The 25,859-nt window shown below is 41.4% G+C and overlaps 1 pseudogene; it reads right to left on the bottom strand.

The window, feature by feature from the left end:
* Positions 1–21,674: 21,674 nt before the first annotated feature.
* Positions 21,675–25,652, bottom strand: LOC115845515 (E3 ubiquitin-protein ligase RNFT1-like; annotated as a pseudogene).
* Positions 25,653–25,859: the final 207 nt, after the last annotated feature.

Here is a 25,859-nt window from a genome sequence, read left to right as displayed (position 1 = left end):
ATATAGAATCACTATGCATTATACTTGTGACTAATATAATATCAACTATACTTCAATTAAAAATAAATAAATAAGTAGTACATTGGCATTATTTTAAAAAATAAAAATAAATTAAAAATAAAATTTATTGAAAGGTGAGACTCCTCTCCATTCACTGTACCAAAGCCTGGTTAGTGGCCATCTGCCTCCGGTGATATGGATGTGATTGACTTCAGCTCTCTCTGCTCCCCACCTTCTCCCCCATTTACTAGCTACAGTTTCTGGCCCAGCCAGAATTGAGAAGGGTGTGAGAGAGAAAAATAAAAGGACAGGGTAATTCTTAGTTTGCTAGGTAGCCTTGCACTTTTGGGTTCAGCTGATGGTTAAAGCTGACTCTCCCCCAGGGAGCATTTCCACGGGTTCCTTGAAAATTTACATCCTGGGGATCCCTCCCTGTGCTGTCTTGATTCAGGCAGATGGATCTTTATTCTAGTGGTCATTTGCAATTCCTTCCTGAGCCCTTAGTAATCCAGCAGTCTGGCAGTTACAATGGGCGTATAGTTTGGGAAACTAAATAGAGACCCAGAAATGACAGTTTATTGGATTGGTACGGGATTGAGGTGGTATTACAAACCAGTGGAGAAATGGTAAAAGTGACTTTTATATGGGAAAAAATGAAGCTATTCCAACTTCATACTGTTCTCACAAATAAGTTCTAAATAGATTGAAGATCAAATGTGAAAAATAGAGAACTTTAAGACAGTTGTAAAAAAATTGTATAGAGGAGTTTTTGTGACTTGGATGTAGGGAAAGATTTCTTAGGCAAAACACACAAAAAATAACTCAAAGAACAAGTTTAGGAAATCTTTAAAATTTGATAGTTTTTAAAAATTCTCTCCCTTAAAATATCATTGTTAAAGGATCCAAAGACTTGTAGAAGATATGTGAACCATAGGTAACAGACTGAGGATTAGTATTAGTAATTTTGATTACATTCAAAAATGTAAAGAACTACTGAAATAAGAAAAATGTAAACAATCCAATAAATATGCATGGAGATTATAAGCAGGAATCTCACTGAGGGGAAATTCAAATGACCAAGGATCACACAAAAATATTCTCAACCTAACAAGTAATCAGGGAAATGCAAATAAAATAACAATGAAATACTACTTTGAATTGGCAGAGATTTTAAAGTCTAGCAATACCAACATTGACAAGATTGTGGGAAATGAAAAACATCATATACTGCTGTGAGGAGTGTAAATTAGAATGCCCTCTAAATGTCTACACAAGATAGAATATGTACATACCCTGCAACTCCTAAATTTAAATCCTGGAAAATGATTATACAATGTAATAGTAAACACAGTACATCGTACAGCATGTTAGTTTCTTTGGCTGCCATAACAAATTACCACAGACCTGGTGGCTTAAAACCACAGAAATTTATTCTCTCATAGTTCTGGAGCCGGGAGTTGGGAACCAAGGTGTAAGCAGCATTATGCTCCCTCCAGAGGCCATGCGGGGGAATCCATTCCTTGCCTCCTCCAGGTTCTGGTGACCATTGGCATTCCTTGGCTTGTGGCCACGTGGCTCTCTGTCTGCTCCATCTTCACATGGCCTTCTCCTCTGTATGTGCGGTGTTGAATCTCCCTCTGCCTCTCTCTTATAGGATACATGTAATTGCATTTAGAGCCCACCTGGATAATCCAAGATAAGTGCTTCTTCTCAAGATCTTGAATTTAATCACATCTTTTGCCATAAAAGGTAATATTTACAGATTCAAAAGATTAGGGTATGGGCATAAGTTTAGGTTCACCTCTCATCCTACCACAGGGATATATACAATGATGTTTATTAAGAATTGCTGTTAGTAGCAAAAAATTGGAAACAACATAAATGCCCTACTCATAAGATAATGGATTAAGTATGATATGCTCATATGATAGGATATAGCAGTATAGAGTCAATTTCATCTTTATATTTATCAAAACACATACATCTCAAAGACTTGTAGTAAAGCAAGTTGCAGATACCACTTATTTCATTTTTAACACAGGGATACATATGTTTAGTAAAAGTATAAAAACATGAGCTAAATAAGTACATACAGTTATATGTGATCAATGACAGTGTTAGAAACTGGGAAGCATTGGTAGGGTAGATGGAGAAGAAAACAAAGATGATTTCATTTTAAGTTTTCTTTTCAAAAACTATGCCAAATAGAAATTCCAAAATGTGAACAGTTCTTAATTCTGGGTGATAGACACATAGGTGTTTGTATTATAATTCTATGCATATTTCTTAATTATTTTAAACAATTTAAAAATGCTTTATATTGGGGGAGTTTTATGTTTGAACAATAGAAAACATTTAATAGTTACTCTGACAGTAGTACAGAGGATAAATTAGAACAGGCAGGAAATAGAGGTAAAGAGAGAGGTTGGAGGCTACTAAAAATAATGTATAGATAAGATGTTTGAAGCTCTGACCTAAGAGGGTGACCATGATAATAGAAAAAGGTGATTGTGAACAGCATTAAAAAGGTAGAATCTATTGGACCTGGCAACTGAGTCATGGGACAGGGAGTGGGAGGGAGAAGCAGGGCTCAAGGGTGATACCAAGTTTCTTACTTCAGGAGCCGGTTGGATAGTGGTTGTGTAGTCACAGGCAACTACTGATCTGCTTCTGTCACTATAGATCAGTTTACATTTTCTAGAACTGTATATAAATGACATGCACTATATACTCTTTTCATCTGGCTTCTTTCTCTCACATAATTATTTTGATATCCATCCCTGTTGTACATATATAGAGTTCATTCTTTTTTATGGCTTTGTAGAATGCTAGATTTTATTGATTGCCAATCTCCCTAGACTGTTCCTTCCTTGCTGAGCCTCTCCCTGGCATATCACGCAAGATGTATTCCCCCCTCACCTGCCCACTGCCCTCCCTCATCAAAATCTGCAGCTGCTCTCCTTCCCCAAATCCTTTTGTCACCAATTGATGGGTGATGATAAGATTAGAGGAATTTCCTGGTGGATTGCAAAATGTTACATTAACAAAATATTAAATGAGCTGTACTCTCAAGGGGGTTGGATGAGATAATCTTCAAAGTCCCATCGTCAAAAAATCTCTGATTTGCTGCATTTCTGTTTCGTTCACAGTTCCACAAATGAACTACCATTTCTAATATGGATTTGCTAAAGACATAAAGATCGCCAGTACAAGTGAGGTAAGACTAACTAAATGAACACCCCAGTTACCGTGTTGGAGTTGCCTCCAAGTTTATCCCTCAGTTGGCCTGTGCAGATAATAAACAAACAAACAAATATCAATGGCCTAAGTTCTACATAATTAGCATTTTGCCCTTCCCAGAGCTACCATATGGATCAAATTCAGCTGGTATCCTGAGGACACCAGTGCCGCCTTAGAAAAATAATTAGTCTGGCATACCAACATCTGGGAAGTCTGCAGAAGCCAGATTCCAGGAAACAGGCACTTTGACAGAGTTACAAGCATGGATGCCCAAGGGAAGGAGAGGCCCTGAAAGAGTTGTTTTAAGTAGCTGCTTAATGATTGAGCAGATTGAGCACTGTGAATGCTTTCACTTGGCAGGGAGAAATTACACTACCTAGAGACGTCTGGGTGGCATTTAAAGTTGACAGACAGTAATGAGTACCGGTTTAAAAAGAAGGATTTTAGTGTGCTCACAACTGCTAAGAGACATCTCCATTCTATGTTTATATATTTACACCTGTACTAAGAAAGGAAAAAAAGAACAAAGAGGAAGGAAGGGAGGGAGGGTGGGAGGAAGGCAGAGTTTCTACCTTGGTAGCCTGTCTCCAAAGACTCCTATATCGTTTTATAAACTAACAATAGTTGATCTCCTACTACGTGCATGCCAGGCTTTGTGCCACGTGCTTTACGTACGTTAGGTCATTTAACCTTCACAACAGCTATGAGGCAGATAGCATTTTCTCCCCTTCTTAACTTGCTAAAACCAGGGAAGTCCCAGGTAAACAGGTACAAATTGGTTATCCTACCAAGCATGCAAAAATTGTGAGAAACCTTTCCCTCCTCATTTACAGAGCTTCTCCAGGTTAAGTGAAGGGACATCATAGTGTGTAAAGAGACCAGGCTCTGAAAGAACTGTGTCCTTGTTTCCACCACTAGAAGACCTTGAGCAAGTCACATGACCTCTCTGGGCTTCATTTACTTCCTTCCTGAAATGATGAGGGTAGACTGTATAAATAGTCCTCCATCCTCACTGCACACTAGAATCACCCAAGGAACAATGAAGAAATGCCAGGGCCCAAACCCCACCCCTGACCAATTCCTGACCAATTGAATCTCAGAATATCTAGGGCTGGGATAAAGTATCTGGCTTTACTGCAAGGAATAAAGCATTTATGTCCCTACATCCTAGAGCTAACAATTTAGTGCGAGAAGCAAAAGGCAAAGAAATACATAGCAGTATGGTAAGTGTTATTAAGGGAAAGAATAGTGTTATGGGAGAGAATATTAAGGAAAACATGATTTTAAATGGGGGGTGGGTGATCTGGAAAGACCATTCCATGTGTTGGAAACCAGAAGTGGGAGTTGGCCGGGCAAAGTGCAGAGGAAAGAGCTTTCTAGTCAGAGGGAACATATCTTACTTGGTTAGGTATGTATCAAACTTGGTCATTTCCATATACGTCTGTATATATATTCATATATGCACACATATGAATAACTTGTTTGAAGACCCAGATCCAGAAAACAGAAGTGCAAAGGAGAGTACAGAGTGATGGGGAGAGCAGTACTAGGTTGGCTTGGTGAGGTCTCAGAGCCAGAACATGTCATGTTGAGGATTTTAGATTTTTATCTTCGGTACAATAGCAATAGCAAAGCAGTGACAGGTTTAGGCAGGAGAGTGACACATTCAGATTTGTCTTTTAGAAGATTACTTGTGTTTACGTGTGGAAAAAGGTTTGGTTGGGGCTAAAGGAAAAAGAGGAAAACGGTTACAAAGTTGTGAGAACCTGAGTGAAGCTTTTGTTCCTGATGATGCCAAGTGTTAGAAGAATTCTGGGTACCTGTGGAGACTAAATAAAGAACATAGGAACAGGAGACAAGAAGTTTGACAGAATGCAAGTGACATAACTCATTAAAAATCAGGAAATTGCTTCGTACCGAATTTAGATGAGTGCCTTTGGCTTAATCCATGCTATTTTCTTCTGCCTGGGTTTATTTTGCCCCGCAAAAACACACTGAATTATCCTGCCCCCATTCCTATTCTCTCGCCCATTGTGTCTCTTTTTCCTTGTCATTGTTTATGTCTATGCCAAAGCTTAGGGTGGCATTCAACCTTGGCGTTCCCATTTTCAGCCTTGCAAGGGTTCCCATTGTGCACCAGAGCATGGTTGGAGGAAGACTCTAATTGTGCAGAGTTTGGCCAGGCACTGATTTTTTAGCTTTTTCTCCCCTGGTTGAGTTGCTGGTCCACTGGCTTTAGTCCATTTCCTAATGGAGAGGTGTCAGCTTCACAAAAGCATCACCTCAATTGGCACTAATTACCACCTTTCAGAACCATCATCACTCAAAAGCTCAGGACTGAAAGGTCAGCAGGAAAATGAACTTCCACTCACACCTTCTGGGGTGGTCTTTGGCTTCTGACCATGCAGAGGACAAGGGCTAATGGGGAACAGACCTTTCTGCCTTCCTGCTCTTAGACCATATGTTTCTTGAGAAATCAGCCTTGGGACACCAATCCTCTGCTCATGAGATGACTGAATTCATGGCAGAGCTCAGTCTTGTCAAGCTTCAGTCCCTGTCCCAGTTTCCCAATGATTCCTTGTCTCTCCACCCCCAGGCTTCACTCCCAACCTCCAGAGGGTTCCAGCTGCATACGGTCCTGGTAAAGGAGGCAGCAGTAGCATGGCCACGGCCCTCCCGATGTGTTCACGGCACCCACATTCTCCTCCAGGCAATGGTTTAGATGGTACCCAAAGGTAAGAAGTGAAAGTAGCTTTTCAATATAGGAAGTACCTTCACTCATGTTCTTTCCCTTTGATCCCTCACGACACCTTGGTGAGGGGCACAAGGCAGGCATTGTTATTAGCTCCATTTTACAGATGAAGAGATAAAGGCCAGAGAGGCTGGTGACTTGCACAAGGTCCCATAGCCATTTAGTGGCAGAGCTAGGTCCCCAAACTAAATTACTGCAGAGCGCAGGGGTGTGTGATCAAATAAGGTCATGTGTGCCAAATCATTTTGGAAACTGAAAAGTACTATACCGATGCCCAGTATAGTATTAGTTTCCTAAGGCTACAGTAGTAAATTACCACAAAACAAGTGGCTAAAAACAACAAGCTTATTCTCTCACAGTTCTGAAGGCCAGCAGTCTAAAATCCAGCAGGTCTGCTCTCGCGCCGAAGAGCTTTAGGGGGGAGTCTGTTTTTTAGCTCTTCCTGCTTCTGGTGGTGTCACCATTTCTTTACTTGAGGCTACATCACTCCAATCTCTGCCTCCATGACCATGTTGCCTCTTCCTCTTCTGTCTCCTCTTCTGTCGGTCTCAAACCTCCCTCTGCCTTTCTCTCAAACCTCCCTCTGCCTTTCTCTCAAACCTCCCTCTGCCTTTCTCTTAGAAGGATACTTGGTTTAGAGTCTACCTGTTTAATCCAGGATGATCTCATCTCAAGATCCTTAATGTAATTATACCTGCAAAGACCCTTTTCCCAAATAAGGGAACCTCCATCATTCAAGGATTAGGAGATGGACATATCAACAGTATTTCAGGCCTTTACCGGTGCCGCTGTGGTTGTGGCAGAGCCCAGGCACTGTCCAGTGGTCCACAAAGTCTGTTTCTTCTAGCTCTAGCAGTCAAGTTGAGGCAATATAGCCTAGAAGTTAAGAACAGTTAAGAGCCAGTCTGCCTGAGGTTCAATTCCTAGTTCTGCCACTTGATGACTGTGTGACATTGAACAACTCCCTTAACCTCTCTGGGTCTTAATTTCTTCCCCTGTAACACGAAGATAACAAAACCCTCTCTCATAAGGCTGTCGCAAGGCTAAAATTATTTAATTACGTGTAGAGTTAGACCAGCATCTATACTACAAAAATGTTAACTATAATTATTCCTTGGCTGGCACCGTGACTACTGCTAAATTCTCTCACCTCACTTGTTTATCATTAAATAATGATTTAAATAAATGGAGAATGGACTTTCCTTTCTGGAGGTGCACTTCTGAATCATTCACTAATTCTAAGCATCTCCAAGTATGTTTTCTATAAAGGAATGTTCTAAATTGTAGGAAAAACAAAACTAGAAGCAGTGAGAAGGAACCATTGTTTAAAATCTTCTATTAGCTTCTCATTTGATCCCGAAGGTTCTGAAATCTTTTTTTTTTTTTTTTTGGCTGAATTAGGTCTTCATTGCTGCATGTGGGCTTTCTCTAGTTGCGGCGAGTGGGGGCTACTCTTCGTTGCGGTGCACGGGCTTCTCACTGCGGTGGCTTCTCTTGTTGCAGAGCACGGGCTCTAGACACGCAGGCTCAGTAGTTGTGGCTTGAGGGCTCTAGAGCACAGGCTCAGTAGTTTTGGCGCACGGGCTTAGTTGCTCTGCAGCATGTAGGATCTTAGTTCCCAGACCAGGGATCGAACCCGTGTCCTGTGCATTGGCAGGCAGATTCTTAACCACTGCGCCACCAGGGAGGTCCCCTGAAATCTTTTGAGCTCGTTATTCACTCTAAATTTTCGGTTTGTTTTACAAGTATTTGGAAGGCTGACATACTTAAAATATTAAGTAAAAAAATTTTAGTAGAATGCCGTGGGTTTTAGAAGGGACTAGGTGTTTGAGCAAATATTACAAATTAGGATCAAATCGCTTGTGTCTCTTCAACCGAAATAAATAATATTAGTTTGCCTGGGCTAAGTCTAAGTAATATTATGTTTCTTATGGGGGTTTATTTACATTAAACTCTGTGTTTTCCCTAGATTTTGTCCTATTTTCCTAGCTTTAGTCTCAGCCAGAGGCACAGTGTCGGAAGAGAAGTAAACAATGATGATTTTTGCTCCTGAAATTAGGTTTATTAAGACAGGTATTAAATTTGCCAGTCTCACTAGTGTATCAAAGAAAATGATGGAAAAACATCATAACTGTTATCAAAATAAATGTTGACAGAGAGTAAACAAGCTGGAAAGAACCTTGCATATCAATTTATACAATTCCTGTAACTTTATTTTTTATAACTTTTTTTATTGTAGAAGTGAAATATATTCATCAAAGACTTTGGAAATGGTGGAAAACTGCCCCAGAAAACTAAATAAGATAATTAATAGTAGTCTTACTATTCAGAGATAACTACTGTTAACATTTTATTTTCTGCCAATATAAAATGCAGTTTTCTTTCTATGATGGGAACTATGCCTCTGAAATTACACATGCCTCCTCTCTCTAGAAAGACAGTACTTGCTTTTTTTATTATGACCAGGTGATCACTTTTATTATAAAATACTGAGATGGATCAAAAGGGTCTCCGTCTCCTTTGAGTCTTATCTCATTACAATGCTAAGCAATACCCAGCTATTATCCACCCTATTTCTGTCCTCTGCCCAAAGATGGGACTGTTCAGCTGTCCTCCCAGATCTGTGGGTGACACGTGGGTTGTCTTCTACCAGCAGCTGAGCAAAAATACTAGAAAGCAGTCATAGATAATTTCTTTTTCTAGACCCGTTGAAAACATTTTTATAATAATAATTAAAATTCATCGAGGTCTGACAATTCTAAATACTTCGAATCTAGTAACTCATTTGATCCTTACAGTAATCCGATGAAGCCATCTGCCCTCAATAGGTGGCAAAATCGGTGAGCCCACAGCCTGGCTCTGTAGTCTGTGCCTTTAACCACCGTAGAAGAACTCCTATAGAGACGCTGACAGCATGATGGCAATACTGAAGCTGCAGAACATTCTAGTGCTACAGACAAACTGGAGGAGGTTCCAAACCAAAAATTTGAGAGTGAGTTAGAAATTCAGGTTTTTTTTTCAAGTGTGAGATAAAAACCATACTTAGAGAAAATGAGTGAGTTGATTACTTTGAGAAGTACTTAATTTTGTTTTAAAATTAGTATCATCCATTGAAATGACATTTATAATATTTAGGCATATCTTTTTTCATATTTTTTGATTGAAAAAAGAGCAGTCAATTAGAAAAGCAGGTACTGATTTTGCCTCGGCTAATTCCCCCGAGGGAAGGCCATAGCCCACTCCACAGGCCACAGCCTATTAGGGAGAGTCAAGTGGTGGGAACACCATCGACTTTAGATTCAAAATCCTGCTCCATCATTTGCTAGGTAAGTTATTTACTAGGTGCACCTTGTTCGTCTTGAATTCTCTACGTAGGGAAATGGAATAAAATCTCCTTTGCTGTGGTTTTCTGAGGATTAAATAAGACAATGTAGGTAAAGTGCCTGGCAACACAAGTCAGTTAAGAAATGGTAACTTTTATGGTCTGTTCCTCCTCATGACAGTTTATTGAGTTCAAAACATAGTACCCAAAGGGGAAAGAACTTCCTCACACCTTCCAGCCTTAGCAACGAAAAACCTATCATGGTGGATATGGTAAGAGCAGGATGACTACAGAGGGTAGAGGGAAGTAGTCCATCCCGCTTCCCAACAGGATGGCCCTACTTGCCTAGGCAGGGAGCAGCAGCTGGGCCAGGAGGCTGGGAGCTGGCTGGCCTTCTGAGTCCAATTGGGATCAGATAAAAGGAGAGCACAGAAGGGAAGAGACTCTCTCCCAAATGCCAAGCTAATCAGCTCCTTTTAAAACCTCTGAATCTTCCCAGGCTCACCCTGAGTCTCCAGTCTACACCCCCATGTGCCTTGGGCTTGCAGATGAAGATAGACAATTGGAAATACGATTCAGCTATGTTATAATGTTACAGATTAGAGGTCTGGTACAAAAAGGCTGCAGGGTGGTTAAGAATATAATAATTGCAACCCTCCCAGGATCCTGCCTTTGACATCTCTCATCTGAAGAGCCCAAACAGCCTTGCCAGTGTTAATGGACTGCTCACCCTTGTGCCCAACATCGCTAAGAAAAGGAAAAGGAGCAAAAGGAACAGAGAGGCTGTTCCAGGGCCCAGCCGGTGAACAGCAGTTACTGGGCTCTGAGGAGCCCTGTCAGCCATGGAAGGGCTCACAGAGTTCAAGCCTCCAAGTTGCTTGTGGGGCAAAAATCAATCTAAGAGCTAAATGGCAGAAGCCAAGTTACGGCGAAGTCGTTAGGCTTCCCCTGAGAATTGAGTTATGATTGTAGCAGAGTAAGTGAACCTTGAATATTTTTTTAAGACTATTAAAAAGTTCTGCTTGAACTTTTCTGAGAGGGGCGGGTGCAAACTTGCCTGAGAACCCCGGGGGTCTGCGAAGCAAGGAACTAAAGCTCCAATCTCACCTCTTCCGTGAGATTCAGTTATTGAAATCTGTTGAGGTGAACTAAGGGTCAGTGAGTGACCACAGCCAGGACCCAGGGATAAGGAAGGCAAGGAAGCCCCTAAACAAAACTAATACTTTGAGGGAAGGAGGAGACAGGAGGGAGAGCTCCACCCCGCCACGCGACCCCTGCCTCCACTGGCAGCCAGCTGGTTAAAGGGAGCAGCAGAGAAACCCGTCCTCTAGGGGGCAGTCTGGAGCCTCGGGATGTAACAGTGTGAGCGCTTCTAAGACGGCATCACTGCAGGTCAGGCCCGGGTTGGTGTGTAACCGTCCCCGACTCAAGAGTAGCGCCAAAGGGTGAGGAGTGAGCGTCCTTTTTTTCCTCCTGAAGCACTGCTGCGGCCCGAAGGGGGATCTGCACTGAGTCTTGGCGGACAGGAAGCGGAGCGCAGCGGCAGCACCTGCGGGGCGCTGGGCTGTGCCAGCAGGGAACCTCTGCAGAGGTATTGTCTGGAGCTGCGTTCAGCATCCATATATGCCTGGCAGCTGAGGAAGTGTTAGGCCCCCGGCTGGATCTGCTAAGAGAGATTGGTCTTCCTGCTGATCTGAAGAGCGATGGAGCTGGAGAGTTGTATTTTCTGAGGCCAGCTGCAGGCCGGGCATTTTCTATCCCCAAACTACAAACAGTTTAAAAGTTAAACTCACTCTACGTTAAATTCCTTCAACAAAGCAGGAGACGATTGAGAGTGTCCGTGTTTCAGAGCTTAGGCTCTGTGGTTAGACACTCCTGAATTAGAATTCTTTTTCTGTCACTTAGTAATAGCTCTGTGTCCTTGAGCCAATGCCTCAGCTGGTTTCTCCATCTGTTATAATCCTCAAAAGGGGACAATAATGATACCGATCTTACAGGGTTGTTATGAGAATTAAATAAGGTAAATCATGCAATGCGTGTGGCACCTAGTCAGCCTCAATAAATGTTAGGTTAAACAAACAGACCAACAGAAACCCACATAGGCACCAAGGTTATCCCATGGGAAGAGAGCTGCATTTGGCACGTCCCTCCGGTGGACCCAGCAAGTTGTGTGTGAGCAACGGTGAGTTGAGTTCACTAACACTTAAAGATGGTGCTGAGAAATAATGAGCCATTTGGTGAGAAAAAGGGCAGTGAATTTGGGACAGGCCCAGAATATTCAGAAGGACTTGGATGATGAGTGGATTTAGACAAAAATCAAAGCATCCTGATTCCAAAAGGACTATGCCATTTTGGGAGTAATTTTTGACTCTCACTGAAGAGTTTCAGTTTTGTACAAGGACGTTCTCTATTTTAGTTTTTCCTCCACTTATTTCTCCCTTCCCCCGAAACTCCTTGGAGGATTGCTCCTTTGCATCTTTTGATCTAAACTCTCATTGGAAAATAATAACGTTGCTACCGTTCACTTGGTGTTTCGGTCCAATATGCTCCACTTCAGACACGGGAATGCCTTCCTGTGAAACATTTCACAGAGGTAAAGGACAGGCAACGCCTCTCAGGATGGTGGTGGAAGAGACATAAAACTTCATACGTCAGGAATCTTCTTGACAGGATTTACTAGGCCTGAGTCCAAGATGAAGCTGAGAAAAATGAAAAGGGATTTGGCTGACAAAGCAGATGACAGGCAGGGAGAGCCAGTGAAAGGGAATTGGCCAATGGCAAAAGGGGAATTGGCAGGGCTTTGTGAACCCCTTCTGGAAAACCATAAACCTCGGATTGTCCGTCTGGCGCATCAGTCCTCAGAGGCACATCATTTTTGCCTGTGGAAGGTCCCTGCCAGGAAGCTGCACCTCAGGGGGCGCCTTTGGAAGAGTGGGTCGTGTCTGGATTGGTGCCCAACACTAAGTGGACGGGGATGAGAAGAAACCGCTCACAATGAGATCTCTGAGGGCTGGGAGATGGGGAGCCCCTCCAGTGGCTGACACTTGTGAGTCAGAGCGATGGGAAAAGAAGTTGAGACACAGAGGAAGAGGACGGGACGCTGGGGAGGGAGGAGGTGGGAAGCAGCTCTGTTTCTTCAGTCGGAGACTGTCGGGGCCTGCCTGAGACGGGTCCCCAGTTGCAATGACTAATCTACCCTTTTGCAACTCGAGTCTGCCTTCTTCCAGGTGAATAATCCACTCATCTGGGTCTCCCAAATGAGCACTTACCTTGTGAAAAATCTCTCTCAGGAGTAAAATCTGTGTTTGCCTGCGTGATACCGATGTGGGTTGAGCTGACATCTGGGAGCTGGGCTGATCCTCATTCCGTGGGAGAGCAGGGCCTTCACTTCAGAGCCCTCCGGATTCTTCCAGAGTGTCCTCTTCCTCTTGTCTTAGCGTTGTACCTTTTGGTTCCAGGCCATCCAGAACCCCACTTCAGGCCTTCTCCCGTGGCCTCCCACTCAATTCTTCCCCTCCTGAGAGCTTCCTGGCTTATGACCCAATTTCCAACATCTCCCCTACCCAGAATAGCTTGATATATGCTTCCTTTCCTTAGAGAATTGGCAGGGAAAAGCTCATGCTAAGGTGTTAATAACCAGTAATAATTGTGATAAACTCTATCAGAGCATAATGCCCTAGCTTAGTGCACGGAAAATTATAATAATGTACCCATACACTGAGGTAAATAAAGGTGAGAGACAATGGGCCACAGAGGGCTTGGCCAGAGCTCCACCCACGCCTCCCCTACCATCCCCTCCCTTAAGGGCTGAAGGAATTGATATCTCCCAACTTCTGTAACCCTTTGTTCACATCAGTTGGGAAGCTGTCTTAACCCAATGGTTTTTCAGATGTCCTTCAATAAGCCCTAGCAGTTTGCAGATGTGTCTCAGCGGGAGTGAGGGGCTGATCCAATGGGTCACCTACTTCAGCAACAGTATCTGTGCTTTTATCTGTTTTATTAGGCCTCTGAATAAAATTTTATCAAAAGGGAGAATGTTGGCAGCATAAAGGAGTTAGAAAATCACTATCTTAAAACCAACAAATAAAATCTTTAATGGTAGAAGCTCAGTCAACCATGACAGGACAGTGAGGGAGATATTCTGAGGACAGAGGGGTTTTCTGGGGCCCTTCCTCCATGTCATGCAGGCAATATAGTCTACTCCATACAGACCTCCACACAAACCTGCACATAATCTGTGCATATCTTGCCCCTCTGGCTTTAGGGGTTTTGTTTCTTTAAAAAAGTCTGATGCTTGAAAAAATTATCCTAATACCAGGTAGATTAATGCCAGAGCCTGCTACTGTCTCAGCTCACTGAAACCAAAAACACAATCGCTGTTCTTGCCTTTGCTACGTTTTGTATTGCACCTTGATTTATTTCTGCCATTTTTTGGAAGCCATGAAACTAGGAGATCAAAGCTGCTGAAGAAAGCATAGCAAAATGAAGTGCTGTAGGTTGACTGACCTATTTCATAAGATTGAGGCGTTGGTTTATTTACTATTATTATTATATTATTTTGTTGTTACTATTGTATGTATTTCCATACCCACCTTGTTCCAAAAAGGACTCAAAATGGGAAAGATCCATTGATTTGTGTTCTACAGAAGAGATTTAATCTCAAAGTTTAGGTTACTTGGTGTTTGATGAGTGACATAATTTTAAAACTACCAAGGTTTCATGTGAAATTATGTTAAGATTTCACTTGCCTGATTTTAATTTTAAACCTTATATTAAAATAAAGTATCAATGAGAGTTACAGTTGTGTGTGTGTGTGTGTGTGTGTGTTTGCATGCATGCACCTGTATGTGTTTTTTTCATTTATATTCCACATTGTTCTATAAAGGGCTTGAGGCACCTTACAAAGAATTTGAGCCAGCAAAAACTATAGTTTTAAATTTTAGGGAGAATGCCTTAAAAAAAAACTGATAAATTTTTACCTTTCAACCAGGATTCACCAGTAACATTTTTCTGTTAATCGATAGAATTTTGATAACACACTTGAAATATGCTTCTTCACCTTCAGAGGCTTATTTACTAGAGTTTTTCATTGCTTTTCAGCAGCAGCAGAGGAAAGTGGAGATGCAGAATTGAATCAAAGAACAGACTCATTTCTGTCACCCTTGCCTCAAATTCTCTTTCTAAGGTTCTGAAATCTCTAAATACAGCTATATGGTTTATTCTAGATACTTCTGGGCCAGTGGGATTCTAGTCCTCAAAATAAAAAGTTTTAGAGACAGCCCAATCAAGCTTTACTTCTTATAATATAAATCAGTCTCCAGCAAAGAGAGCCTGTCCTTACGTGGGACTCAGCGTCTCCTGAGGCACGATTCACAAAGCAGAAAGTCAGCCAGTCAAGACTGTTTCTCTTGCTTCCAACTCTGTCTTAGTCTTTGTTGCCTTTTCACTGTTCCCATGTGTTATATTGTCTGTGTGACCCTTATTTTAAAAGACCTCAATATAAACGTTGTGATGTAGTTGTATACACAAAGTTACTCCATCCTCTAAGAGCAGTTAGCTAGCATTTAGAATGCTGTGTTTGGGGATCTGCCTTCCAAAGGTGGTTAACCAACTGATGAAGAACCCTCGCCAGAATCAAGATCTTCTAAGATGGTCACTTAGTATCTTATTTTTTTTAAAGATTTATTTATTGTTTATTTATTTATTTTTGGCTGCGTCGGATCTTACTTGCGGCATGTGGGATCTTCGTTGAGGCATGCGGGATCTTTACTTTGCGGCGCGTGGGCTTTTCATTGCGGCACAAGGGCTTCTCTCTAGTTGTGGTGTGTGGGTTGTTTTCGCTTCTCTAGTTGTGGCGCGTGGAGTCCAGAGCTCATGGGCTCTGTAGTTTGTGGCACGCAGGCTCTCTAGTTGAGGCGCATGAGCTAAGTGGTTGTGGCCCTTGGACTTAGTTGCCCCACGGCATATGGGATCTTAGTTCCCTGACCAGGGACTGAACCTGCATCTCCTGCATTGTAAGGCGGATTCTTTACCACTGGACCACCAGGGAAGTCCCAGTATCTTATTTATTTATTGAAGTATAGTTGATTTGCAATGTTGTATTAATTTCATCTGTACAGCAAAGTGATTCAGTTATACATATATACACATCCTTCTTTTATATTCTTTTCCATTATGGTTTACCACAGGATATTGAATATAATTCCCTGTGCTATACCATAGGACCTTGTTGTTTATCCATTCTATACATAATAGTTTGCATCTGCTAACCCCAAACTCCCAGTCCATCCGTCCCCCACCCCCCACCCCTTGGCAACGTCAAGTCTCTTCTCTATCTCACATGCAATGCCATGTGAGTCTGTTTCTGTTTTGTAGTTAATTTCATTTGTGTCATATTTTAGATTCCATGTAAGTGATATCATATGGTATTTGTCTTTCTCTTTCTGACTTACTTCACTTAGTATGATAATCTCTAGGTCCATCCATGTTGCTGCATATGGCGTTATTTCATTCTTTTTTATGGCTGAGTAATATTCCATTGTATGTATGTACCACATCTTTTTTTTTCATTGGGGTATAGTTGCTTTACAATGTTGTGTTAGTTTCTGTTGTACGGCGAAGTGAATCAACTATATGTATACATATATCCCCTCTTTTTTGGATTTCCTTCCTATTTAGGTCACCACAGAGCATTAAGTAGAGTTCCCTGTGCTATACAGCAGGTTCTCATTAGTTATCTGTTTTATACATATTAGTGTGTATATGTCAATCCCAATCTCCAATTCATCCCACTCCCCTTTTCCCCACCTTGGTGCCCATACGTTTGTTCCCTACGTCTGTGTCTCTATTTCTGCCTTGCAAACAGGTTCATCTATACCATTTTTCTAGATTCCACATGTATGCATTAATATATGATATTCATTTTTCTCTTTCTGACTTATTTCACATGAGATGTGAATGCACATCTCTACAAATGACCTCATTTCATTCCTTTTTATGGCTGAGTAATATTCTATTGTATATATGTACCACATCTTCTTTATCCATTCATCTGTTGATGGACATTTAGGTTGTTTCCATGTCTTGGCTATTATGAATAGTGCTGCCATGAACATAGGGGTGCATGTATCTTTTTGAATTATAGTTTTGTCTGGATATATGCCCAGGAGTGGGATTTCTGGATCATATGGCAACTCTATTTTTAGTTTTTTGAGGAACTTCCATACTGTTTTCCATGGTGGCTGTACCAACTTACATTCCTACCAATGGTGTAGGAGGGCTCCCTTTTCTCCACATTTTTTGTTTGTAGACATTTCAATGATGACCATTCTGACTAATGTGAGGTGCTACCTCACTGTAATTGTGATTTGCATTTCTCTAATAATTAGTGATGTTGAGCATCTTTTCATATGCCTGTTGGCCATTTGTATGTCTTTTTTGGAGAAATGTCTATTTAGGTCTTCTGCCCATTTTTCGATTGGGTTTTTTTTTTGTTGTATGAGCTCTTTGTATATTTTGGAAATTAATCCCTTGTCAGTCACATCGTTTGCAAATATTTTCTCTCATTCCATAGGTTGTCTTTTCATTTTGTTTATAGTTTCCTTTGCTGGGTCACTTAGTATCTTACATAAAATTAGCTAAATCTACACCAGGAAGGTTATTGATTAGCATAAGGGATGTTTAAAATAGTTTTTAATTGGTGAAATGAGCAGTATTCAAATAGGTGGCTGGTTAGTAGTGTCATACCGGAATGACTGCCCTTTCCTGAATGAAGTATTAGCACCTGGCAAGCCCAGCTTGCTGAATACAGATAGTTCAAGCTTGCGGTCTAGACCTCTGAATTGGTTCTGCATTCCTCCCCATCACGAGACACACTATGCCTGACCCAGCACAAAGTTGGCCACACCTGCCATCAGAATATGCTTGCCCTGAATTCAGTTAAGCCTTTTATGGGAAATGCTGAACAGAGGGTCCAAGGGTAAAGAGTGGGACCTCCCCAGCTACAGAGCAGGCTTAAGACTATCTTTGACCCTTAATGTGAATAAATATCTAGGTGTTGTCAGGATATTTTCTAAAACTAGGTTTCATTGTAGTATGCCTTCTGGTAGCACGGTTGTGGGGAAAGGAACATACAGGCTCCCCCATCGCCCCCACTTCTAATGGTTGGAGGCTATTGACATTTACCAGATAAACTTCGTATTTACCAAAAGGTCAAATTGGCTTCAGTGGATTGCCATGCCATGCAAATTTCAAATCCATGCTTCAAAGTCCAGAGAGGACTCACTTGCAAACATAGAGAGTTCATTTAGATAATGATGTTTAGTTTATGGTTGTGTTTCTTTCCCTTGGAATTTTGGGTCTCTGATCGCCTTCTGTAAATATCCCTCACTCAATTGATAGAACTGTTTGGTGGGTCTTACACTTGTCTCTGAACACCCTTTTACTGTGATTTCTAGGATATTTTCTAAACCCTTTTAAATTCTGGGACCCTGAGAGTTGCCTGCTTAAGCAGTAGCTGTGCTCCTTTTCTGTGCCATTTCCTTATAAGACATTGAATTTGAAACAGGTTGCAGTAGAAATCTAGAACCACTGAGGAAAGAGTGTAAGCTGGGTAGAATGTTCCCGCACTGTGCTGGCTGTGATGGGAAGCTCTGCCCAGGGTTCAGGGAGAGGCCCACTGGGGACCCCGGGCTTCATCCCTGCAAGATTTCTTTTGAGATTTCAGGCCTGTCAAGTTCATCTTCAAAGAATGCAGTGCTATTCTGATATTTTATTATTATTTGAATGAGAGTCAACCACTGACTAATTGTGTCTGGGACACGTCAGGCCAAAGCCTGCCTTGGGGCAAGAGGTTGGAAAGATGATGGGGACCATGAGGGGGAATTGGGAATTGAGAGACCTCTTGGGAAGCATCAGGGTAGAAGAAGGTAACACAAAATTTGGCATCAGTAATGGTTTTTCTCTTATTCTTCTCCCTGAACCACTTGGAACACTGGGGGCCTTGAAGGTGACCACTGGCCTAGAGTGAATGAGCATCCTCCCCAGGACTGCAGGGCAGTGCATCAGAGAACCCCTAGGGGGCAGCACTCAGGCCCAGATCTCAGTGAGACTCTCAGCTGCAAGGCAGGCACCTAGGGGCACCATCTCCTGCTTCTCACATAAAGATTAGTGCACATGCAAAGATAAGGAACATTTTCCAAGCAGTAATAAGGTCTTGAATACAAAAAAGCAGCAAACCAGAGCATTCCAGCAAGAAAATGAGACCAGACTGGTATGTCCAAAGGAATACAAGCCAGGTTTCACCAAGTTTTTATTGACAACAAACTGGATGCTTTTATGAGAATCCTAGTGTATAATAATCATAAATGGATAATAATTACGTTTAACATTTGCTCCTTATTCCATATGTGAATTCAGTCATTCTCTGTCATTTTGTCGTTTTCATGAAATCTGTTCATGAAAGTTACATAAGCATCCTGTGTTTATTACAGAGAACGACCTGGAATGGTTGTCTTCTCCCTGCTTATGGAAGTGACAGGTCTGACGACACTAGCTGAATAGATGTCAGGGCATTTATTTCTTCATCACATCCCACATTCACCAATTTTAACTCTATTCAGAGAATTCCTCTTATGGTCCTGACCAGTGTGAAAAGTAAATGATCAGCCACTTCAAATACTGTGTGAATTTTCTTAAATAAGGAGACAAATCTTTAGACTGCCTTGGGGAAAGTTTCAGGCTGTATAATCTCTGACACAGATTGGTTCTCCTCCCTCTAACACCTGAAAGTATTCTAGAACCGAGCAATGTTTGGGCCCTCACTTTAATCGCCTATGATTCAGATGTGAACTGGTGCTCCCCCAGTCTCAGATGTCTGGGTAAATTCACCAGTTCCACATCTGTGAAAACTCCAGGCCTTGCTTTGATTTCTGCTGATTCTCAGAGTCACTGACACCCTCACGGTACCTCCTGCCTCTGGCTTCTGGGTCCAGGTGTGCTGTCTCTGCATTAGCCTCTCTCAACCCAGGAGTAATACTCAGCCCCTTGCCATTTTACACCAAAAAATTCACTCTCTAAGCATTTCATGAGTAACATTGTACTGAAGTTTTGGGACTCATGGATGAGAGTGCATGGGAAGGTAGGTCATGTCGCATTACTCAAGGCCTCACTAGGTCCTAGTGGCTCTCTTTCCTATTTCCCTTCATCCCTCATTATCCCTGGAAGCTCCATGATCTGCTCCCTCTGTTAGCCAAACTAACCCAGGTCCTCTTAGCTCCTACCTCTACCCTTCCACCAAAGACCCACAGAACAAAGTGTCCTCTATTTAACAAGACCCAGGCTCCTTAGAAGAAAGCTAGAAATACAAATAACAGCAAGAGCAACACCAATTCACCTGCATGTATTTACTAGTGGATTGAGATCAAGTCTGAGTCTCTGCCTCCACCGAAAGGCAGCACAATGTTTTAGAAAAGGAGCTGAATTTAGAGTCTGCTCCTTGGTGTTAGAGCCAGCAGCACCCCTCACTAGCCATGTGGAAAAGCCAGCAATCCATTTCAAGCCTCAGCTCACCATCTGAAGAGTGAAGAAGTTACTAATGTTTCGAATCATCATGCTGATCTGAGGAAATAGTTTATGCAATGTACTCTGAAACATTAGAGCAGTGGTGCCCAGAACATTTTCAACTTTTCCAGACTGAGGAGTGCTGCTGGCATTTAGGGATACTGGGTATCCTGCATTGTGGGGAGATTCTATATAACACAGAACTACTGCATTACCATAGCATGCCCATGGAGAAACACTGTATCTGAGCACAGTGTGAAGGAAAAGTATGTGACCTCTGAACTTCTGCCTTTCACACAAAATGCAGATGGATTGATACATAGTGCAGATGATTCTTTAAAAAGATTTTCCTCATTCTGGGTTATTTTAGCCCAATCTCTGTTCTAAGGTGATAGTTTCTCTGGTATCCAATGATACCGCCAACGTTTTAATTACAATCTTGAGCTTTCTTCTATAAGGAGTGCTTCCACTTAAGATGTCTTTGTTTAATCTTTCAGTTTAAACTATATTATACCCTCCAGAAAACAAAAAGAAGGAGGAAAAATTATGGAATAGAAGACAGGGGAATTTCCCACATGGTGAATGTACAAAGAAGCGGGTGATGCATGCATTGATCAGCTACTGATGCCAAGTAGTTGTCTTTTTTTGTGTGTGTAATAGTCAGGGTAGTCCACAGCACTATACAAAAAAGATCACGAGGGCTTCTCTGGTGGCGCAGTGGTTGAGAGTCCACCTGCCGATGCAGGGGACACGGGTTCGTGCCTGGTCCGGGAAGATCCCACATGCCGCAGAGCGGCTGGGCCCGTGAGCCATGGCCGCTGAGCCTGCGCGTCCGGAGCCTGTGCTCCGCAACGGGAGAGGCCACAACAGCGAGAGGCTCACGTACCGCAAAAAAAAAAAAAAAAAAAAAAGATCATGAACATTAAAGCTGATGGCAGGATTGTATGTATGATGTTCACAAACAAAAAGGAATTTAAATCATCTGTTCTCAAATCATCTGCTCCGCAACGGGAGAGGCCACAACAGTGAGAGGCCCGCATACTGCAAAAAAAAAAATTCAAATTTTATAAAAATTTGTAGAATTTTTCGAAGGGGAATTATAAAAGTCGAATAGGAATGATAAAGAAAATTCTACTTTCAGGTAAAGTGTGTCAGTTTTATGAAAAATATTCTTTGTTGTGAAAATAATGAAAGGAAAGAATACCTGAATTTCTCTAAAACTGCTAGTTCTAGTTATCCAGTTGCCATTTTGGTAGTATTAACAAGAAAACACATTTACAATTTAACTGCAGTCATCTGTCAAATAGGATAGTATAAATGTTGCATATGCATTAGGTTGAACATTACTTATGTATATTTTATTTATTTTATATTTATTTATTTATTTATTTTTTGTGGTACGCGGGCCTCTTACTGTTGTGGCCTCTCCCGTTGCTGAGCACAGGCTCCGGACGCTCAGGCTCAGCGACCATGGCTCACGGGCCCAACCACTCCGCGGCATGTGGGATCTTCCCGGACCGGGGCACAAACCTGTGCCCCCTGCATCGGCAGGTGGACTCTCAACCACTGCGCCACCAGGGAAGCCCTAACATTACTTATGTATATTTTAAAATATAGGGTTCTTTCATTTAATCTTTTATTAATTTGGACTACACACTTAAGTCTTATTATAATACTCTATAACTATTTGGAAACATTTTTCTTAACTTCTGGCCCTGAAATCCATTCTAATGCCTTTATCAATAGTCACTGTAAGCAAATGAAATTAGTATTTTTTGGCCTTAATATGAAGTTCAAAACTTAATATATTTGAAGGTGTGATGAAGTGACACCATCTTTCCATTTGTTTATATGGTCTGAAATCACAGTTCTGCACAGTGGACAGTTTTCTCTCTTCAAAAAATACATGTTGACAGATAAGAATTGGCTTTTGAAATTCAGCTTGACATATTGAACAAATATCATCCACATCTGAACATTGTCTCTTACTGGCAGCCACTTCGTAACTTGGTAGTGTAAAAAATATTGGCAATTATTAACAAATCGAAGGAGAAAAACCATATGATCATCTCAATAGATGCAGAGAAAGCTTTTGACAAAATTCAGCACCCATTTATGATAAAAACGCTGCAGAAAGTAGGCATAGATGGAACTAACCTCAACATAATAAAGGCCATATATGACAAACCCACAGCCAACATCGTCCTCAATGGTGAAAAACTGAAAGCATTTCCACTAAGATCAGGAACAAGACAAGATTGCCCACTCTCACCACTCTTATTCAACATAATTTTGGAAGTTTTAGCCACAGCAATCAGAGAAGAAAGAGAAATAAAAGGAATCTAAATTGGAAAAGAAGAAGTAAAGCTGTCACTGTTTGCAGATGACATGATACTATACACAGAGAATCCTGAAGATGCTACCAGAAAACCACTAGAGCTAATCAATGAATTTGGTAAAGTAGCGGGATACAAAATTAATGCACAGGATTCCCTTGCATTCCCATACACTAATGATGAAAAATCTAAAAGTGAAATTAAGAAAACACTCCTATTTACCATTGCAACAAAAAGAATAAAATACCTAGGAATAAACCTACCTAAGGAGACAAAAGACCTGTATGAAGAAAACTATAAGACACTGATGAAAGAAATTAAAGATGATACAAATAGATGGAGAGATATACCATGTTCTTGGATTGGAAGAATCAACACTGTGAAAATGACTATACTACAAAGCAATCTACAGATTCAATGCAATCCCTGTCAAATTACCAATGACATTTTTCACAGAACTAGAACAAAAAAATCTCACAATTTGTATGGAAACACAAAAGACCCCAAATAGCCAAAGCAATCTTGAGAAAGGAAAATGGAGCTGGAAGATTCAGGCTCCCTGACTTCAGACTATACTACAAAGCTACAGTAATCAAGACAGTATGGTACTGGCACAAAAACAGAAATAAAGATCAGTGGAACAGGATAGAAAGCCCAGAGATAAACCCACACACATATGGTCACCTTATCTTTGATAAAGTAGGCAAGAATATACAATGGAGAAAAGACAGCCTCTTCAATAAGTGGTGCTGGGAAAACTGGACAGCTACAAGGAAAAGAACGAAATTAGAACGCTCCCTAACACCTTACTCAAAAGTAAACTCAAAATGGATTAAAGATCTAAATGTAAGGCCAGATACTATAAAACTCTTAGAGGAAAACATAGAACACTCTATGACATAAATCACAGCAAGATCCTTTTTGACCCACCTCCTAGAGATATGGAAGTAGAAACAAAAATAAACAAATGGGACCTAATGAAACTTCAAAGCTTTTGCACAGCAAAGGAATCCATAAACAAGACAAGAAGACAACCCTCAGAATGGGAGAAAATATTTGCAAATGAAGCAACTGACAAAGGATTAATCTCCAAAATTTACAAGCAGCTCATGCAGCTCAATATCAAAAAAAAACAAACAACCCAATCAAAAAATGGGCAGTAGACCTAAATAGACATTTCTCCAAAGAGGACATACAGATGGGCAAGCAGCACATGAAAAGCTGTTCAGCATCACTAATCATTAGAGAAATGCAAATCAAAACTACAATGAGGTATCACCTCACATCAGTCAGAATGGCCATCATCAGAAAATCTACAAACAACAAATGCTGGAGAGGGTGTGGAGAAAAGGGAACCCTCTTGCACTGTTGGTGGGAATGTAAATTGATACAGCCACTATGGAGAACAGTATGGAGGTTCCTTATAAAACTAAAAGTAGAATTACCATATGATCCAGCAATCCCGCTCCTGGGCATATACCCAGAGAAAACCGTAATTCAGAAAGACACAAGGGCTTCCCTGGTGGCGCAGTGGTTGAGAGTCCGCCTGCCGATGCAGGGGACGCGGGTTCGTGCCCCGGTCCGGGAAGATCCCACATGCCGCAGAGCGGCTGGGTCCGTGAGCCATGGCCACTGAGCCTGCGCTTCCGGAGCCTGTGCGCCACAACGGGAGAGGCCACAACAGTAAGAGGCCCGTGTACCGCAAAAAAAAAAAAAAAAAAAAAGAAGAAAAAGAAAGACACATGCACCCCAATGTTCATTGCAGCACTATTTACAATAGTTAGGTCATGGAAGCAACCTAGGTGTCCATGGACAGATGAATGGATAAAGAAGATGTGGCACATATATACAATGGAATATTAGCCATAAAAAAGTGAAATTGGGTTATTTGTAGAGACGTGGATGGATCTAAAGACTGTCATACAGAGTGAAATAAGTCAGAAAGAGATAAATATCTTATACTAACACATATATGTGGAACCTAGAAAAATAATACAGATGAACCAGTTTGCAGGGCAGAAATAGAGACACAGATGTAGAGAACAAACGTATGGACACCAAGGGGGGAAAGTGGCGGGGTGGTGGTGGTGGTGGTGTGATGAATTGAGGGATTGGGATTGACATGTATACACTGATGTGTATAAAATAGATAACTAATAAGAACCTGCTGTATAAAATAATAAAATAAAATTCAAAAATTCAGAAAAATAATACTGGCAAAACCCTGTCTGAAAGTTTTAGGTGTGCAAAAAATTCTAGAACTTTTAGTGTGAGGTAGAGTAAAGCCAGCAATATCCCAAGAATCCATCTAGTTACATTACCAAACTCCCCATAGCTTATAAGGTAACGAAAGCAAACTGGTATGGGAACAAAAGTTTGGTAATAGTGACATAGTTCTTCTAAAATCATATGCCAGTAACCCTTGGATTTAAAAGGCATGATTTATCACAGGATATTGAATATAGTTCCCTGTGCTATACACGGAAAAGAATATTAAAAAAGAATGTCTATATGTATATAACTGAGTCTCTTTGCTGTACAGCAGAGATGGGCACAACATTGTAAATCAACTATACTTAAATTTTAAAAATTAAAAATATAAAATAAAAGAAAAGGCATGATGAAAGAAGACACCAGTAAAATAGGCATTTTAAGCCCATGAAGAGGAATTTCAGAATGAAGTCTGTAATTCCAGCAATCGAAGTACTTCCCAGAAGCTCGAATGGGGTCTAGAGCAGGCTTTTTAAAAGTTAAGCTATAATAAAGTGACTGAGAATAAAAGGTGTAATATGAAAGAATGGAAGATCCTGCTATGAATACCAGTAACCAAGCACACTGAATCTCTGAGCACCTTTCTCTTAGAAAAACCTGATTTAAAATGCTTTTGGTTGCATGTATAAAAGTTGTAAGTAGCCCAATTCCAAGGGCAACTCCTGTTGTATGCTGTATAACAAGTTTGACACCCAGAATCAAAATAAATAGAACCCCTTGAAGTTTGCAACCCCTTGAAGAGATATCGGAATTGTGAGAAGGAGCTACTACCATGATCTCCAGACTCCATGTCAGTAACATCAGGCTGCCTTGCTTCATGGTGGAGGTGACTCTGTAGCAACTATGTACACTTTCCTGGGTACAGCTCTGGACACCTGACCTTATATTTCTGGAACTTGGGTTTTCAGCACATTTTTTAGGTATGGAGTTCATCTGGATATGAACATCTCCAGAATCAAAACAGGAGGCATCTCCTATCAATCTTGTTTGGACACATGGGAGGCTAAGGCATCCTCACTGCCTGCAGCTCCTGAAGGACTGTGCGGTTGGCAACCGTTGGCTTGCATGACCCTTGAATACTTTTCTGTGATCCAGATTTCTTTGTTTCAGGGCTCTGTCTCCTCTCATGACATTGAGTGGACCGAGGCCCAGGTATCGATTGCAGGAACAGCGGGAGATGCCGCCTCGAGGCCTTCAGTCAGGGCCATCACCTTCAAACCCCATGACCAACAACTCCAGCCCTGCTTGACAGCCAAAATAGTTGTCTTTCCAATGTCAGTATAACCCAGTATAAATAACTGTTGAGCTAAAGGAAGTACAGATTTCAAGTACCTTTCCCATCCCTCTCCCTCAGTTTTTGATAAGCAAGGTAGACATA

This window comes from Globicephala melas, chromosome 3, assembly GCF_963455315.2.
Source record: "Globicephala melas chromosome 3, mGloMel1.2, whole genome shotgun sequence".
NCBI classification, from domain to species: Eukaryota; Metazoa; Chordata; class Mammalia; order Artiodactyla; family Delphinidae; genus Globicephala; species Globicephala melas.
Note: the sequence above shows the minus strand (reverse complement) of the source record. Positions and strands in the feature narration are given on the sequence as shown.